This window comes from Arvicola amphibius, chromosome 15 (assembly GCF_903992535.2).
Source record: "Arvicola amphibius chromosome 15, mArvAmp1.2, whole genome shotgun sequence".
In the NCBI taxonomy this organism is placed as follows: domain Eukaryota; kingdom Metazoa; phylum Chordata; class Mammalia; order Rodentia; family Cricetidae; genus Arvicola; species Arvicola amphibius.
In genome coordinates, this window is record NC_052061.1 from 12,869,067 (window position 1) to 12,887,595 (window position 18,529).

The following is an 18,529-nucleotide window of genomic DNA, read 5'->3' on the forward strand; positions in this document are numbered from 1 at the left end:
CGCCCACAACCCTCCCAGAGGCCCGAGCGACTAGCCTTCCGGCCCGCCCCCGGCCAAAGAGAAGGGTTCTGGCCCCGCCTCCAGGCCAAAGCGTACGGCTTCTGGCCCCGCCCCCAGGCCTGGGTTTCGGGCAGCACCCTTAGGCTGGTTCCTACCCCAGGAGACCTCGGCTTCCGGCTAGCCCAGAGGTACGGTGGGCCCCTGGACCCATACTGCGTTCTGCACTTCTCTCTAAACAAGCGGTGCCAGAAGTTAAGAAGGAAATCGGTGTGCAGTCAGCGTGAACTGTGCCTACACTTAGACTCAACAGGAAAGTTGAGAAGGATCATCGTATTTGAACGGTGTACGCTAGAAATATTTTGTAACCTGTCGTTGAATAGATTTTTAGATTGTAACAAGTTTCATACACCTTTCACCCGGTTTTCCCTGTTCCGTTACACAATCAGGGTTCATGACCAAAACCAGGTAGTATTACCATTTCCTAATCCTAGACCTTCCCTCCGCCTTCTGGATCTCTTAAGTCTGGGGGGGTGGGGGAGCATTGTTTCTCTTTTGCTCTATCTTACTAGGATGTTAAACAGATACTTTAAAGAAATTATATAGAGATGGCTCTTCATTTAAAAATCATTTCACATGATATAGTAACCCTGAAGCTTCAGAGAAATCCAGTATTGTTGTCATTTGCAGATGAGGTAAATTCCAAAGAGGCCAACTAGTCACTCATAGTAAGTAACACGGTTCAGCGAAGGATGGAGTTGGTTTCCTCTAATCAGCCTTACAGATTGACTGGCATACAATGAACTGTAGATAGTAATAGCATATGATTTGATAACGTTTGCTGTGTGTGTGTGTAGACTGATGGAGCAGTCACATTGATAAAGAGAGAATACAGCCATTATCTCCTGAATGTCTTTGCTCTTCTTTATCTCTTCCTTTGAGCCCCACACTGGTCTCTGACACCTTGCTGTTAAACGGTACTGTAAACTTTTTTTGTATCTTCTTATATATGAATTCTTATATCAAAAAACATAATTTCTTTATTGATTCTTTGGGAATTTCACATCATGCATGCTAATTCCGTTCACCTCTCAGTTCCCTGTATCCTCCCCTCACCCCTGCAATGCCCCCCAAAGAAAATTTTTAAATTTTCTGGCCAAAGCAAACCAACCAACCAAACAATAAAAACCCCTTTTACTCCCCCATTGTTCCCGCTTCTCCGACACCTCTTCATTCATCCCAATGGCCGTGGAAGCTACGGTGAGGCACACAGGTCACCCTTTCGTCCAGTCAGCTTTACTAGCAAATGATCATGGCAGTGAGTCACTGGTCTGGTTCATGACCTCTGGTTTCTGACACACCACCATCGCTGCATCCTCACTGAAACTCCTCTGGGGTATCCCACGGATGCCGCACATCATGGAGATCCTTCAGGTATCATTCCATAAGACCAGTTCCTTCATGAGCTGCAGCAGGTCCTAGATGGGGTAGATGTTAGGATGGGCCAACCTAGGCTCAGCTGATGGCCTGGGTGGTAGCTGAGCTGGTCAGTTCAGAATACCCAGGCTACCCACTCAGACGGGTGTTGGAGCCAGCACCGCTATACCCATGCTGTCAGGGTCAGTTCTCCCTCACCTTTGACCTTTGATGAGGGGTGGAGCCATCTATCCGGAGTGTGTGTATTGGGGGAGGGCTCTACTGTGCGGATTGGGGCCAGCTCTCTTGCTACAGTGTCCAGTAAGAGGCAGGGCCAGCTTTCCCTGGGCCAGCAAAGGGTGGAGCCAGCTCATCATGACCCTCTGATTTCATCACACGTTTCCTATGGCCACCTGAGGTGACACAGGCCATAGACACCAACACAGACCCCAGCTGCACCTGGACCACAGACCCCAGTACGGCCCTCGGTAGCATCTCGGGCCTAGATGACATCCTGGCTCTTGGTGGAAGCACTGGCCACTCAGATCAGGATGAGGCTGGCGGTGGTATGGCCTCCGGAACCCCAACAAGGCCACAGATTGTAGCCCCATCCCAGGGCTTCCATACGATAACATGGTCCTCAACTTCAACTCAGACCCCAGCCGTGGTAGAACCATGCACACAGACATGGTCCTGAGCAGCAGCCAGGTCTGAATGTCACCGTGGTCCCAAATGGCAGTGCAGGCCACTCAGATCAGCACAGCCCCCGTAGCAGTATGGCCCTTGGACACTAACATGACCCCAGACCTTGGCTTCCACATGGCCTTCAGTGGTAACAGGAGCCTCAGACATCAACACAGACCCTAACTGCAGCAGGGCCACGGACCCAGACATGGCCGTCGGCTGCAGCTCTGACCCGAATGTCACCAAGGCGTTAAACAGATACTTTTAAAATTATTTTGTAAAGAGTCTCAGTTCGGGTGCTAGATTCTAGGCTGAGTCGTTGAGGTCCAGAGGGAAGATGAGCTGGTGGTGGCTGATGATTCTGACTGATCTCGATGGACACACAGATCTGGATCGTTCCTCTGGGTGTGTGTCGTGTGGTGTATCAGATAGACTGTGAGGGTGATCTGAAGATGAATGTCATGTCTCGGGGCCACCAGAGCCACCTCTTCATTAAGAGCCTCAGCTGGGGGGGAGAGGGCCCTTACTCTCTGAGAGTCCTGGTGTCTTTTGAAAAATGGTACTGGGGATTGGACCAAGGGCTTTGCACATGCTGGGTATTTTTTTTTTCCAGACAGGGTTTTGCTGTAGCTGTCAAGCCTGTTCTGGACCTAGCACTCATAGACCAGGCTGGCCTCGAACTCAAAGAGATCCGCCTGCCTCTGCCTCCCGAGTGCTGGGATTAAAAGCATGCATCACCACTGCCTGGCTCAAGCTAGGTATTTTATTAAGGAATCTCTGTGACGATTTTAAAATTCTGGGGCCTATTTTAAAAACTGTTGTTTAATGCTTTTTACCATGCCCACATATCCTAAAAACAATAAACATAGAAGCTGGCATACTAATCGCTGGACTGATTCTATGTTTAGTAAGTTAGTTATATTTATTTTATTATTTATTTAGTTAGTTAGTTTTTGGAGACAGAGTTTCTCTGTGTAGCAGCCCTAGCTATCCTATAACTCACTCTGTAGACCAGACTAGCCTTGAACTCAGAGATCTGCCTGCCTCTGCCTCCTGAGTGCTGGGATTAAAGGCGTGTGCCACCCACCCTGCTTGGCTTTATTATTTCCTTGGCTTTCTGATACCCTCCCTCCAAAAAAAACTCCAACAGAATAAATAAAAGGACCCCAGACCAAATTGCCTAATAATCAGGGTCTCAGACCTAAAGAGACAGTGACTGGAGTGAGTGTGGGAGGAAACATTGAGAGGCCCCAGTGCCTCTGCAAGTACCTGAAGGGGAGGGAGAAACCATGTAGAAATTCAGAACCACTGTCCCAGGCCCCAGGCCTGCATGCCATAGAGAGCAAGGTAAGACTTCACAGCATTGCCGTGGGAAAGAGTCAGTGACATCTTAAGTAAGGGGAAAGGGAGGTCCTATACACAAGGAGATGCCACCCCCTCTTTCATTATAAAGAAAACCGAGAGACTCAGATCAGATTTTTAACAGCAACAGGCAAGTAACTACCAGCACAGAGTTCCTGCCCCTGTCAGGTACTGCTCTGGGAGTTATCCAGCTCGCTAACGGTCACTGGTTAAAAGCGTCACTCCCCCTTTTCAAGTGAGGAGCACAGCCGTGCATGCAGGGCGCCAGGGTGCGGGCAGGGAGGCCTCGGGTTGTTTGAGACAGGGTCTCCTGTGATCCCAGCTGACTTCAAACTTGCTGTGTAGGCTAGGATGGCCTTGAACTCCCAATAAGCCTGCTTCCATCTCCGGAGTGCTGGAATGCACCACCGTGGCTAGTGACTTATTTCTATCTACACCACAGGAAAGTTGACAGCCACAAGGGCAGAGCAGTATCAGTGCACAGAGCCTTAGGAGCAAATTGTGAAAGATGTCTTAGTGGAAGGAACACTTAGGCAAAAATCACCATTACTTTCTTTTTTATGTTTTTTTTAAAAAAATTGCTTTGTCTGTGTGTGTGTGTGTGTGTGTTTGTGTGTGTGTATGATGTAACTGATGTCTGCAAGCATGCCACCACACTCATGCAGAGGTCAGAAGGTAAATTGTAGGAATCAGTTTTTGCCTTCCACTTAGTTCAGATGGAGTGTCTCTGTTTTCTGTCATGGTGATGCATCCTGCAGGTTAGCTTAGCTAGCCTGCAAGCTTCTGGGTGACTCTCCTGTCTCTGGTTCCCATCCGGAAGCAGGAGTGCTCGGATTACAGATCCATGCTCCTCCATCTGGCTTCTCGACTTGCTCAGGTCTTCGGGCTTAAATGAAAGACTTTGGGGCACCTTAGCATTACTGCACCCCTCTTCCCAGGAACCAGGACCCTGGTAACCAACCATGTGTGCACTGGAGCTTTGAGTCCTTTCCATCCCCATTGTAGTCTTTCTTCAATAGACCCGGACCCTGGAACTGGGGTGAGACGACCTGCAGGTGTTCCTCCTTGTAATCGCCATAACATTGATCAAGCAGAGTTAGCTGACCGTTGAATGAACTAGTCACAATAGTTGACAAATGATTTCTGGACTCTCCCTTTGATTCTGTCCTACCCCCTCCCTGATTTTGTGGTTTTTTCCTTTAAAAGAGCTTGTAATAGACAAGGTGTAGTGATGAGATGAGCAGGCCTGCTTTTCATCCAGCCCAGATCCCACACGGCTAGCTTATGCCCCGAAATAACAACACACAAATTGTATGCATTTAAACACTGCCTGGCCCATTAGCTCTAGCCTCTTACTGGCTAACTCTCACATCTTGCTTAACCCATATTTAATAATCTGTGTAGCACCCGCAAGGTGGTGGCTTACCGGGAAAGATTCAGCATGTCTGACCTGGTGGCTGGCTTCATGGCGACTGTCTCACTGCCTTCTTCCTCCCAGAATTCTGTTCTGTCTTCCCCACCTACCAATGTTCTGACCTATCAGGCCAAGCAGTTTTTTTTTTATTAATTAACCAATGAAAGCAACAGATAGATAGAAAACCCTCCCACATCAACAAGGCAGGGGTCCTTCTCCTCTCAAGGCTGAGGGACCTCTGCCGTGGCAGAATAAAAATTCCTCTTGCTATGGCATCAACCGTGCTGAGAGTGTTTCTTGGGGCGACCTCCTCCTTGGTGGGGCTTTAGGGCCCAACAACACAGCCAAGTGCTTTCCTCCGCTAAGCCATCTTAGCAGCACCAAGTAGCCGCCTTGATTAAACGGGGTGCTTGTGGAGCCTGCTCACCATGACTCATGGAAACTGATCGCCCAAACAAGAAATTTTGACAAGTTTAGTATTACAATACAAATATTATTTTTTAATAAACTGTATTAAACTTAGAGTTAAACAAATTATAACAAAAACAAAGGTGTCTTAGTTAGGGCTTTTGTGGGTGGTTTTTTTTTGTTTTGTTTTTGTTTTGAGACAGGGTTTCTCTTTGTAACAGTTCTGGCTGTCATGGAACTCACTTTGTAAACCAGGCTGGCCTTGAACTTAGAGATCCGCCTGCCTCTGCCTCCTGAGTGCTGGGAATTGAAAGCGTGTGCCTCCGTGCCCGGCTACGATTTGTAGTTTTGAAGCTCACCGCTGCACTGTGGTAACTGTATAGAGGAGGTATCATGTGCTGCTCTTCCCAGTTCTACCTGTAGTAATTTTATTGCGTCCTTGAATGGGCACATGGCAGAAACATGGAAAGGACACACAAAGGCTTGATTCTTATTTTGTTAATTATGTGGGTTTAAACAGGAACTAGAGGAAATGTTAATATGAATTAAATTCGCAAACTTGTCTACAGCCGCCACAAGGTGAATAGCTGTGGGGCGAGTTCCAGGCTCAGAAACTAGTCTGCGATTCCCAGGGTTATTGACAAACAAGTGCAAATACAACCAGCATATGCCTTTGGCATTTCGCTTTTCTCTTAATCATTAATGGGAAGCAAAATTTCGAGCAGCCCTGAAATTTGACTGCACACACTGACTGTGAGAAATACCCTTGATTGTTAACGTGCTGTGCTTGAGAAGAGAGAAACTCGGCTGAGGAATTGTCTCTATCAGATTGGCCTTTGAACATGTCTGTGTGGGGGGGGAGCATTTTCTCCATCGCTAATTGGTGTAGGGAGGGCCCAGCACACTGTAGGTGGTGCCACCCCTGGGCGGGTGGACCTGATACAAGAAAGGTAGCTGAGCAAGCCAGGAAAAACAAGTCAGTAAGCAGTGTTGCCCCATGACCTCTACCTCAGTCCCTGCCTCCAACTTTGTGCCTTGCGCTTCTGCTTTGGCTTCCCTCAACCACCACCTCAACCTCGAGGCCAAATAAACCCGGTCTCCTCAAAATGGTTTTTGGTCAGCCTTTTATTACAGCAACAAAGAAGCAAAATAGGGCACTGACCTGTGGCTTGTAGATTAGTTACAGACACCTTGGTCAACGCCAAGGATGCAGCAACTTGCCAGGGTGCATGACTTGCAATCTGGGCTTTTCCTGCCTTCATCCCTCACCTCTTTCTGGCCCATGAGAGTCTTTGTGACTAAGCCTCACAGCAATATGGCAGCAGGGTCTCAGTGGATTGTAGCATGTCGATTCGTCTCAGTGTGTTTATGACCCAGGCTTCACATGTAACCGGAAAACTGCGTCCCCTGCCCCGAATCTTAATCACAGAGTGAACAACACCCTCTCTTACCGCAGTCTCTTTCCCACCATGCCCTGAAGGGCTACATTCCACCCTTATGCAGCTAGTAAACGTAGCCTAGTGCCACAGCAGGGCATCTTCCACAAGCAAAGTCTTCTAGAGTTTTTGTGAGCTGATCAAGGAAAGAGGAGGAGATAAAGTGAGAAAATCTCTCAAAGCAGTGTGTGAGTTTTTACTTGCAGCATAACCCAATCTGAATGTCAAAACCTGTATCTGGATTCCAGGACTTACCTCATAATTACATTGCGTAGGCCCCAGTGGCAGGTGAAATTACCAGATTCCTTGTAGCTAGGCAAGCCTCCTGCATCATCCTCAACTAGTTCTGGGACAGCAGGCTGTAGCACAAATTCTAATTGGTCTTAATAATAAAAATCCAGGTCAGATATTAGGGGATGAAAGCTGAAAGATCAGAGAAGCAGAGCAGCCAGCTACTAGTTCTTACTTCTATGAAATCATCAGACCAAATCGGTAATCCTGTCTCTATGAAACCTCAGAATGAATCCTGAACTCCTGTCTCCTCCCACCTTATATTCCCCTCTCTGCCCAGTCATACCACTTCCCTTCTCCACCTCCCAAATTCTGGGATTAAAGGTGTGAGCCACCACCACTTGGTTCTGTCTCTCTTTTAGACAGATTCAGATTTTGTGTAGCCTAGGGTGGCCTTGAACTCACAGAAATTAAATTAAAGGAATTAAAGGCTGCCTGGCCTCTATGGCTAACTAGTGTGGCTAGCTCGGCACCCTGTTCTTCAGACAAACTTTCTTTCTTTTTGTTGTTTTGTTTTGTTTTTTTGAGGCAGGGTTTCTCTGTAACTTTGGAGCCTGTCCTTGAACTAGCTCTTGTAGACCAGGCTGGCCTCGAACTCACAGAGATCCACCTGCCTCTGCCTCCCAAGTGCTGGGATTAAGGGTGTGCGCCACCACCGCCTGGAACAAACTTTATTTGTTGAAGCACAAACAAGATATCAGCACAGAAGGCTTTCCACCAAGCCAGGCTGAGAAGATGGCTTTCAAGAGCAAATGAATCATAATGCCTTCTTATGACACATTTCCATGTTTTGTGCATATCTGACTATCTGACCCTCTTTTGTTCTGTATCTGTGCCTAAATCATCTATTCTGTTTATTTATTTGTCTACTTATAACACATATCTGTAAAATCATTACCAGTGTAGCAACTTGGGCCTTGATGATCACATCGATCTATTTGCCTATAACAGCTACTATTCTCAAACTGATTAATCCAGGCTCACCTAGGAGACAAACCTTGGGCAGATCTACAGGAAAGTCTCAGGACTGAGCTAACTAGGGTGGAAAGATCCACCTTGAGTGTGAGCAGTGCCATCCCTGAGAATTCTGGGCTAAAGGAAAGAGCACAGGCAAATGGAGAACCACCGTTCATCTCCCTCTGCTCCGGAGGACACAGTGTGGCTGAGTCTCACATTTCTCCTGCTTCATCTTCTCCACCTTTGTGACTGTGTCTCCGCACAGTGTAAGCCAGAATATTCCTCCCTTAAGCTCCTTCTTGTTATGTGTTTGGTGACAACAGCAAAGAAAACTGTCCTCTTCCCTGTATCTTACTTCCCTATTTGCTCAACTTATCAAAAACACTATCTCCAATCGTTTTCTATCTACCTTATGATGTACTCTAAAGATAGAATTGCCGTCTTTTCTGCTGCCCACAATGAATGGATTCCAGAACCACTGACCCCAGCCCTACATGGATATCAAAACTGGGGAATGTTAAAGTCCCTTAGATAATATGGCATGATATGCAAAAAAAAAAAACCAAACAAACCAGAAAAACCCTACCCTCCACACATCTAAATTACTTGTAATACTTACTACAATGCAAATGTTGCATGTGCAGTCTTTGTATTGCTTGGTGAGTAAAGGTGCAGGCAAGTAATGTAAACCTGTTCACTGTAGAGGTAGCCCCTCCCCCTCCTCCCACCCCCATAGTCTCTGAAGTGGAACCTGCATGGCCAGCCATGTTTGTTCTAAATGAAGTCCTAAAACACTGCCTTTCTTTTTGTTTTAGTTATCAAGAGGGTAGTATAGTGTTTTAGGGTTCTCTTCTTCTGCTACTGATCTGCTTTTAGTAGGTTTAACCCCAGAGGGTGACATGGTCCCATATCCTGAAGGTGACTCCCCCAAAGCACCACAATCCTCCAATTCTAGACCTGCCCCGGATTCAGGGCTATGTTCCTGCACAGTTGTGTTAGCTCTACAACCACTCCACTGCAGCGTACAGCACATTCATTCGTTCGTTCATTCATTCATTCATTCGTTCATTCATTCACAGGGTTATGGAGTACCTACTGCACTGGGTCCCGGGTGAGACCACAGGAGAATAGCAGTGAACTGAGCAAACAGACGTGGAAAAGAAAAACAGTTACAAGGTAAACTTATAAATAACCACGTGCCTCTAGGCTGTTTATGGAGGCTGCTGTGAGGAAGTGTGGAGGAGGAGGAGGAGGAAGAAGAAGAAGGAGTAGTCACTTCCTCCTCTCCACTGCATCAAATTACTTTATAACTGAATGCAGCCTTGCTTCCACATCCTCAGAGAATAACACCGCCCTTAGCGTGTACACACATGTGTACTCATTTTTTATTGTGTACTCTTCTAGTCTGTTTGCTCAGTTCTTCATCATTGCTAAGACTCCCTTTTGTGATTTTGAGTCTCCCTTTTCTCCAACATAATTTCTATAAATTTATCCATTTAACAGACTCCCTTGGGTTTTCCCATGTTTTCAGAAGCTGAGTTCTATGCTTGGTATCTGGGATGTTACCCAACTGGATCAGCATTGATATCCAGAACAAAGTGCGGCTTTCCTTCTTAGCTGGTTCTTCAGTTCACCCTGGTGTTCGTCTCACACACTTCAGTCAGCTCTGGAGCACTAGTGCTAGCTCATAGATCTTAGTTTTGCTCATGGTATCAAGAAGGCCCACGTAGCTGTTGGCACTGTGCTCCCTTTATCCCCTCCATTGTCTAAGACCTTTAGCAAAGTATGCCCGCCCTTGCCCAGAATGCAGAGCTGTAGTATAAAGGGTCAGAGTGTAGAATAAAGAGGCCACAGTCATGCCCATCCCACCCTGCACCTAACCTCTTAAATTTGGCATCTTTTCTCCCAATCTTCCTTCCTTCCTTCCTTCCTTCCTTCCTTCCTTCCTTCCTTCCTTCCTTCCCTCCCTCCCTCCCTCCCTTCTTCCTTCCTTCCTTCCTTTCCTCCCTCCCTCCCTCCCTCCTTCCCTCCCTCCCTCCCTCCCTCCCTCTCTTCCTCCCTTCTTCCTTCCTTCCTTCCTTCCTTCCTTCCTTCCTTCCTTCCTTCCTTCCTTCTTCTCCCTCTTTCTTATTTATTTATAGTTAAGTTTTCTTATATTGAAATACATAACAAAGCAATTTTGAAAATAAAATATTTATATATACTCTCTGATATGGTCATTTCCTGTGTGTATGTGTGTGTGTGCGCGCTAGAGAGTGGTGTGTATGTGTGTGGTGTATATGTGTATGCAGGTGCTTGCACATCTACATGATCACATGGGGGGCAGAGGAAGAAACTGGGTGACTTCTATTGCTATCTGCCTTATTCCCTTGAGAAATGAACTCACTGAATCTGGGGCTCTCTGTATTTTTTGTTAGGCTTATGTCCAGCAAGCCCCAGTAATCTTTCTGTCTCCACTCACCGACACAGTCTGGGGTTACCAGCATTTTATTTGGGTGCTGGGGATCCAAATTCAGGCCCTCATTTCCTCCTTTTTTACTAACCAGTTTGAAAAAACCTCTTTAAGTCTCAGGGGTGTTAGATTATCAGGTGTCCCAGCCTGTGGGCATATCTTTATCTTGCTCTGTACTGGGGAAGTCCTGTCTGCCACATGTGCCCACATGTTCAGTCACAGCTGCCCACTCTTGCCCTGTGGACATGCTACTTTTGGGTAACTATCTGCCGATGGGGACCTGTGGTCTCAACCTCTCAAGACCTGGCTCCCAGATGGGAGAAGTTAATTTGAACTGGAGGGGAACGATCCCGGTTTTGGAAAAAGATACTGTGGTTCTTTGAATGAGAACGGTCCCGATAAGCTCATATGTTTCACTATTTGGTCCCCAGTTGGTAGAACTGTTTGGGAAGGATTAGGAGGTATGGCCTTGGTGGAGGAGGTGTGTCACTCGGGGGTGGCTTTGAGGTGCCAAAAGCTCACATCATTCCCAGTTAGCCCCCCTGTCCCTCATAATGCTGAATAAGGACATAACCACTCAGTTGCTGCTTTAGCACCATGCTTGCCTGCCTGCTGCCAGGCTCCCCACTATAATGACCATGGACTCCAACCCTTTGGTACTGTGAGCCCCAATAAACACTTTCTACTTGAAGTTGCCCTGGTCATGATGTTTCTCCACAGCAATGGAAAAGTAACTAAGAGACATTAACTCATCATGAAGGCAGTGCCCCTGGATCCGAATACCTCCTCTGAGGCCCTACCTCTTAAGTTCCCACCACCTTTCAGTGCCATCATGTGGGGGACCAAGCTCTAGCACATGAATGTTTGGGGGGGAAAATCACATCTAAATCATAGCATATTGAAAATGTCATATGGACTTGAATTTCCTTTGCTGTCTATAGGATATCATAGATTGGTAAAATATGTTGTGGTTAATTTTAAAACATAATTTTTAATAGATTTTTATTGAGCTCTACATTTTTCTCTGCTCCCCTCCCTGCATCTCCCCTCCCCTTCAACTCTCTCCCAAGGTCCCCATGCTCCCAATTTACTAACTATGTAGATTAGATCTATGTCTGTCTCTCTTAGGGTCCTCATTGTTGTCTAGGTTCTCTGGGATTGTGATTTGTGGGCTGGTTTTCTTTGCTTTATGTTTAAAAGCCACTTATGCGTGAGTACATGTGATAATTGTCTTTCTGGGTCTGGGTTACTTCACTCAAAATGATGTTTTCTAACTCCAGCCATTTGCCTTCAAAATTCAAGATGTTGTTATTTTTTTCTGCTGTGCAGTACTCCATTGTGTAAATGTACCACATTTTCCTTATCCATTCTTTGGTCGAAGGGCATTTAGGTTGTTTCCAGGCTCTGGCTATGACAAACAATGCTGCTATGAACATAGTTGAGCACATGTCCTTGTGGCATGATTGAGCATCCTTTGGATACATACCCAAAAGTGGTATTACTGGGTCTTGAGGAAGGTTTAAAAACACACAAGTTTTAAGGTTTCCTTTACCATCAAAAGTTTATGGGTGGACCGCTGGTTTTTAAGTTACAAAGAAAGAAAACAACCCCTAGGAAGGCAGATCCCCATGGCTCACAGTCTCTGCTTGCTGAGGACTGTGCAGTGAAGTGGCTGGTGGCTGCTTTGGGCGTGGGCTTTCAGCAGTCAGTTTCCCACAGCATTCACCGCAAGGATGCATTGCCTTTTTCTTTTTAATTTATTTTTTTGCCTAATATTTATGCTTTTTAGGGAATAAAATATCAGGATTTTAAAATGTTTAAAAGAGAATTAATAAAAACTCATATACCTACCAAGCATATCAAATAATGAAGCATTTATTCCATCCAAAGTTGATCCATTCCCCACCTTCCAATCTTCCTGTAAATGTGTTCGTAGTTGGACAGTATATGTATAACTATCCAGGTGTGATAAGGTTCCTTTTGTGTATGTTTCAATGTTTATTAATATTTTTTGTTTGTCCTTTGGTAATTTGCCCATTTGGCTCAGCATTTGAGTTCTTCTGTGTTTAGTACACTTTGTTTTGTATATTTATTTATTTTTTTTTTTGAGGTTCTTGCTGCACAACCCAGTATGGCCTCAAACTTTCGATCCTTCCCCCACCTTCATCTCTAAAGTGGTAGAATTACAAGTATATGCCTCCATGCATACACTCTAACATGTGAAGATTCTAGAATTTACTTCTTTAGATGAGCATGAAGTTTCTCCCATTTTTCTCTTTCACAAAAGCACTTCAGCGTGCTGCCGCCTACCTCTGTCCTGGCGAGGGTTTTCTTTGAGATTTTATTTTTATTTTATGTGTATGCATGCTTGCCTCCATGTATGGATATGTCCCATGTGCATTCCTGATGCCCCAGGAGGGCAGAAGAGGACATTAAATCCGGAACTGTTGTGACCCATGATTGTGAGCTACAGTATCAGTGCTGGGAACTGAACCTTGGTCCTTTGTAAGAGCCACAAGTACTCTTAACCACTGAACCACCATTTCAGTCCTGAGAAGCTTTCTAAGAGGGAGTTTTAATTGAATTGTTGGTTCAAATTAACTAATAATCTTCTTATAAATAGATGGCATCAAACACTCTCCATGTAGGGATAGCAATTTATAGCCCCCGCAACATTTTTCTCTTAATGCTGGGATGGGGCCCAGGGCCTTACACTCTATAAGGGAGTTGCGGCCAGCAGTCTTAGGCTCCACCCTGGCATTCTGTGAGGTGACTTTGTCTCTGATCATCACCAACACTTTGAGTTGCCCGACTAATGTTTGCTAACATTATATTTAAGCTCACATTTTCCTGAAGAATAACAAAGCTGAACACATTTGCATATTATTTTTAAAAGTTCTTATTTCCTCTGACTGTCCCATGCTTAGAGTTTTGAGACTGGATCAGTTTTGAGACTGGATCATTTTGCTAGATGATGGGGATGTCTGTGAAATAAGGACACCCAGAAAGGTTAACAGGGGTGGAGTGGGAGAGGTAACAGGGGTGGGGTGGGAGAGGTAACAGGGGTGGGGTGGGAGAGGTAACGGGGTAGGGTGGGAGAGGTAATAGCAGCTGGGTGGGAGAGGTAACAGGGGTAGGGTGGGAGAAGTAACAGGGGTAGGGTGGGAGAGGTAACAGGGGTAGGGTGGGAGAGGTAATAGCAGCTGGGTGGGAGAGGTAACAAGGGTGGAGTGGGAGAGGTAACAGGGGTGGGGTGGGAGAGGTAACGGGTGGGGTGGGAGAGGTAACAGCAGCTGGGTGGGAGAGGTAACAGGGGTGGGGTGGGAGAGGTAACAGGGGTGGAGTGGGAAAGGTAACAGGGGTGGAGTGGGAGAGGTAGCAGGGGTGGGAGAGGTAACAGGAGTGGGGTGGGAGAGATAACAGGGGTGGAGTGGGAAAGGTAACAGGGGTGGAGTGGGAGAGGTAACAGGGGTGGGGTGGGAGAGGTAACGGGTGGGGTGGGAGAGGTAGCAGGAGTGGGGTGGGAGAGGTAACAGGGGTGGAGTGGGTGAGGTAACAGGGGTGGGAGAGGTAACAGGAGTGGGGTGGGAGAGGTAACAGGGGTGGAGTGGGAGAGGTAACAGGTGGGGGGGTAGGAGAGGTAACAGGGCTGGGTTGGGGTTAGATGGATGTTACAGAAACTTCAGGAGAAGCCTCACAGGTTTCTCCACTCCCTCAGGCACGACGACCCCTATTCCACCCAGGTGACCTCTATGGAGGCCCCTACTCAGGTGACTCCCGCCCTCACTTTCTACTGGGCCCCCTCCCTGTGCATTTGCACCTGTGCTCGCTCTCTCTCTAGACAGGCTGCAGGGGTGCCACAGGAACACCAAAGATACAGGTAGCCATGGATAGCCCCGCATGGGCAGTGCAGACCTCGGTATAGGAAAAAGGAGACCTCCCTTTGCCTTGCTGCTTGCTGGCCTGGCCTTTTGGAGCGTCTGGCACTTCTTCCTGACCATCAGCTTGAGCCACATACAAGGTCTTCTTAATCCTCATGTGGGCTACAGAGAGAGCGGCTGAGCCACCAAGGGTGTGCACTGTGAAGGCTTGGAGGCCTGGAGAATCCCGGAAGTGAGTACGAGGCAGAAGCAGAACTGGGGTGGGTGAGGTGTGAGTTGGCTTGGGCCTGAGTGGCCACAGATTTCCTGGAGATCCTGAAAATCAAGTCAGACCTTTGTAAATCCCATCTCCACCATCGGAGAGAAAAGCTGGCAAGAAGGTGTTGCCAGGACTTCTGACTCTGGAGGGACAAAGGTTATCAGGAGGCATCCATTTTCTTCTTCTCTTTACCCGCCCTGTGCCAGAGTGCCAAATACCGAAGAAGGAGGCCATGGAGGAAAGTTCCAGAAGCGGGAAGGTCTAAAATTGCCCGCATGTGGACAGCCAGGGGTAAGTTGGGCCTGTCTCCAGGCTTGGGGCTGTGGCTCCTAGCTGCCGAACATGGGTCAGTATGAACATGTGAGGACATATGAAGTGAGACGGCTTGGCTTGCACAAATCCAACCACATTCACTCAGATACAGCGCCTCTCCATAGATCTAACCACATTCAGGTATAGCGCCTCTTTACGGATCTAAATACACTCAGGTACAGCGCGTCTGCACAGATCCAACCACACTCAGGGACAGCGCCTCTCCAGATCCAACCACACTCACTTCTCCGACCCAAGGCAGCTCTCTAAGCCATGTTTCCACTGTGCTCATTATTCCTGGGTTTTCTAGACTTTAGGTCCTGACCCTCTGCTGGGCCATGAAACCCACTGAGCAGATAAGAAGAAACAGGAGAAGGAAGGCCCCCAGCCCTGGCCACTTCCCGGCTTCAATTTTGATGGGTTTTTGTTTAGTTTCTATTGCAAGCCTCTAAATAGCCCAGATGAGCAGCCCTGTGGTTTTCCCCTTTCTTAGGACCCCTCATTCTCGGGAATTTCACCCACTTTCTCAGTGGTGTGATGTTGCTCTGCTCACTCTTCCTCTCTCTGCATCTTTACTCCTAGGCACAGGATAAGAATTTGAGAGACACCTCCTAAGAGTCACCTTTGGTGACTGTAGATCACCCAGTACCAAATTCCCTGGGTAAAATCTATCTGGGCTGACAGAGGCCCCTTCAATGTCAGAGACGTAAATTTTCTGGAATTATTTTTTTTTAAAAAAAATATTTGATGAGCTAGTGGGATTGCTTACCAGATAGAGGGACTTAATGCCGAGGTCATTACCTGAGTAACACATACCAATTCTGTTGGCTCTGTCCCTCTAGAAAGCCCTGGCTACCACACAGAGGTTCTAAAATAACCAACACCCAAATCTTTGACACTTGTATCTTTTTTGTTTGTTTGCTTGTTTTGTTTTTTGAGACAGGGTTTCTCTGTAACTTTGGAGCCTTTCCTGGAACTAGCTCTTGTAAACCAGGCTGGCCTCAAACTCACAGAGATCCACCTGCCTCTACCTCCTGAGTGCTGGGATTAAAGGCATGCGCCACCACCGCCCGGCCTCAAGTTTCTTTCTATCAGAAGATGCTTTGTATTTGAAATATTTTCCTTTCTCTAGCCTTTGTATGGCTTTATTAATGTTTTAATTTGCTTTTGTAGTTTTAAATAATCAAAAATAAAGACTAAATCTCTAAGAAATCAGCTCAACTCCAAGAATGGGGACAGGGGTAGTAAAAATTACCTGACTACCAACTCACCCTGCCAATTTGGCACTCAGAGACAGCCAGCATTTCTCTGCCCCCTTCTCACTCTCTGGGACAGTCCCACCTCAGTCTGCCTGGTTCTTCACACACAGAACTGGCAATATTCTTGTGCTTCTATTGCCCAAGACCCAGCAGTGCTGCGAGTCCCTGAGGGACTGGCCTGTTTGCTTTTTAATTTCTTCTAGTGATTGTGAAAATTCCAGTTGTTATAACACAAATATTTAACAAATGATTCTGGAAATAAAAACTAAAATTCTAATTAAGCAAAATGCATTCAGAGGCATCAGAAGCAAGGTGACTTTTAACCTGTTCCTGACTCTCATGCATCCCCTTCCTTCCTGAGAAAGCAAACCTAAGGGGGAGACAGAGTTCTGCTTGGTCATCAGGACCTGGGCTTTTTTTTTTTTTTTAAAGGAGAGCTACCTGAAGGCACTCTGAATATAACAATGTGTCTGTATTGAGTCAACACTTCCCCACCCCTTCCCCTGCCACTCTCCTTTACTATTGGCCTCAATAGATACTCTTCACTTATTTCAAAGCTACAGAGAACCCCTGTCTTGAAAAGTCAAAAAAAGTAGGGGGGGGGGATAACCTGGAGACTCTCAAGGAACACATAATTAGCCAAAGAAGAGGCCACAGTGAAACACATAATTAGCCAAAGAAGAGGCCGCTGTGACTCGGGCAGAAGGTGAGAAGCTGGGAAAAGGACTCCAGAGTCTGCCTTTCCATGGCTCCACTCTTGGTCTACAACCTTTAGATTTTATCTTGCACCTCTTCAGAGCCTGACAGAGCAAGAAGTATTTGTCCAGCGTCAAAGCAAATCTGTCACCGAGCTCATAGTCCTACTGGGCTCTGTCCCTCCGGGTTTCCCACATTGTCCTATCAGCTACTGGGACCCAAATCAGCACACCAGCCTTGCTTGATGGGGACCTGGCTGAACTGAGCCAGCACCTGCTGATTGATGCTACCAAACGATATTAACGTTTCTCTCTGTTCTGCTTTTCATTTTTAGATCATGTTCTTATTCTTAAGACTTCTTTTCTCTGCCCAAATGCAGAGTCTACTTCTCTATTCTTGAAGTACTAGGTCTGGCTATTAGCCACACACGTTGACGATAACCTTGAGAGAGCTTAACTCTCCGGCCTAAATCTAGGTGGGTTTCCATAAGTTCAAGGCCAGCTGGTCTATTAGTGAGTTCTAGGACAGCTAGAGTTAGACAGTGAAACACTGTTTCAGAAAAGAAAGCCTCTTGCCAGGCAGTGGTGGCGCACACCTTTAATCCCAGCACTTGGGAGGCAGAGACAGGTGGATCTCTGTGAGTTCGAGGCCAGCCTGGTCTACAAGAGCTAGTTCCAGGACAGGCTCCAAAGCTACAGAGAAACCCTGCCTCAAAAAACCAAAAAAGCAAAGAAAGCATCGTACAGGGAAATTGGTAAAGAGAAGAGGCAACTGGGGTTTGTGCAGAGGGACCACAGAGAAGAGGGAGCAAGTGAGAGAGACAGATTGGGAGAAATAGGATGGGTTGTTTGACTAATGCTTATATGGGTTCCAATAGGCAAGTTAAAAAGCTCATAACTCATTCAGCCAAGCACAGTGGTGCACTGTAATTGCAGCACTCTGGAGGCTGTGGCAGGACTAACCAAGAGCTCATGCCACCCTGAGCTTTATACTGAGTACCAGGTCAGCAAATGCTAAATGGCAAGACTGTCACAAAAACCTCCAAAAAGCTAAATGAATCTCTTCTACAAAACTGTTGAAGGTTTCCTCTATGCTATACAACTGTATTAACTGTTGTAAAAAGGAGAAAATGAATTCTGTTCATGAGTATGCACAGTAAATATGGGAACTCTGTTGATAAAAAAAAGTCTTGTAGTGTGTGCATAGAATGTTCGATGTGCATATTCAAGAATGGCAGTTGATAAAATGAAATCAGATTTTCTTTTTCTTAAAAAAATATTTGAGCCTGGGAGCCAGTGAATCTCAGCTAACTGGAATCCTGGCTCCTTTGGCATAGGAGAGAAACCAGGGTGGGACAGACAGAAGAGATTTATTCATTCTGTCTACAGGGGCCCTGCCATGTGCTCAACTCCTACCAATAGGATAGGCAATTAGGAAGACATAGGCCAGGCATTGGTCTTTGATCCAGGCACTCAGGAGGCAGACACAGAGTTGGGCTCCATACTGAGACCTTGCCTCAAAAACAATCAAACAAACAAATAAGCAAATAAACACACTCCTTGCTTGGCCTGAGGCACAAAGCAGGATGAGGAGCAGAGAGATACTGGAGATGGGGGCTATGTGGGACAGGACTCCTGGTTGAGATCGTGGTCAAGTGAGCATGAGCTACAGAGAGATGTCTGTCAAACTGAGAGAACTGGAGATG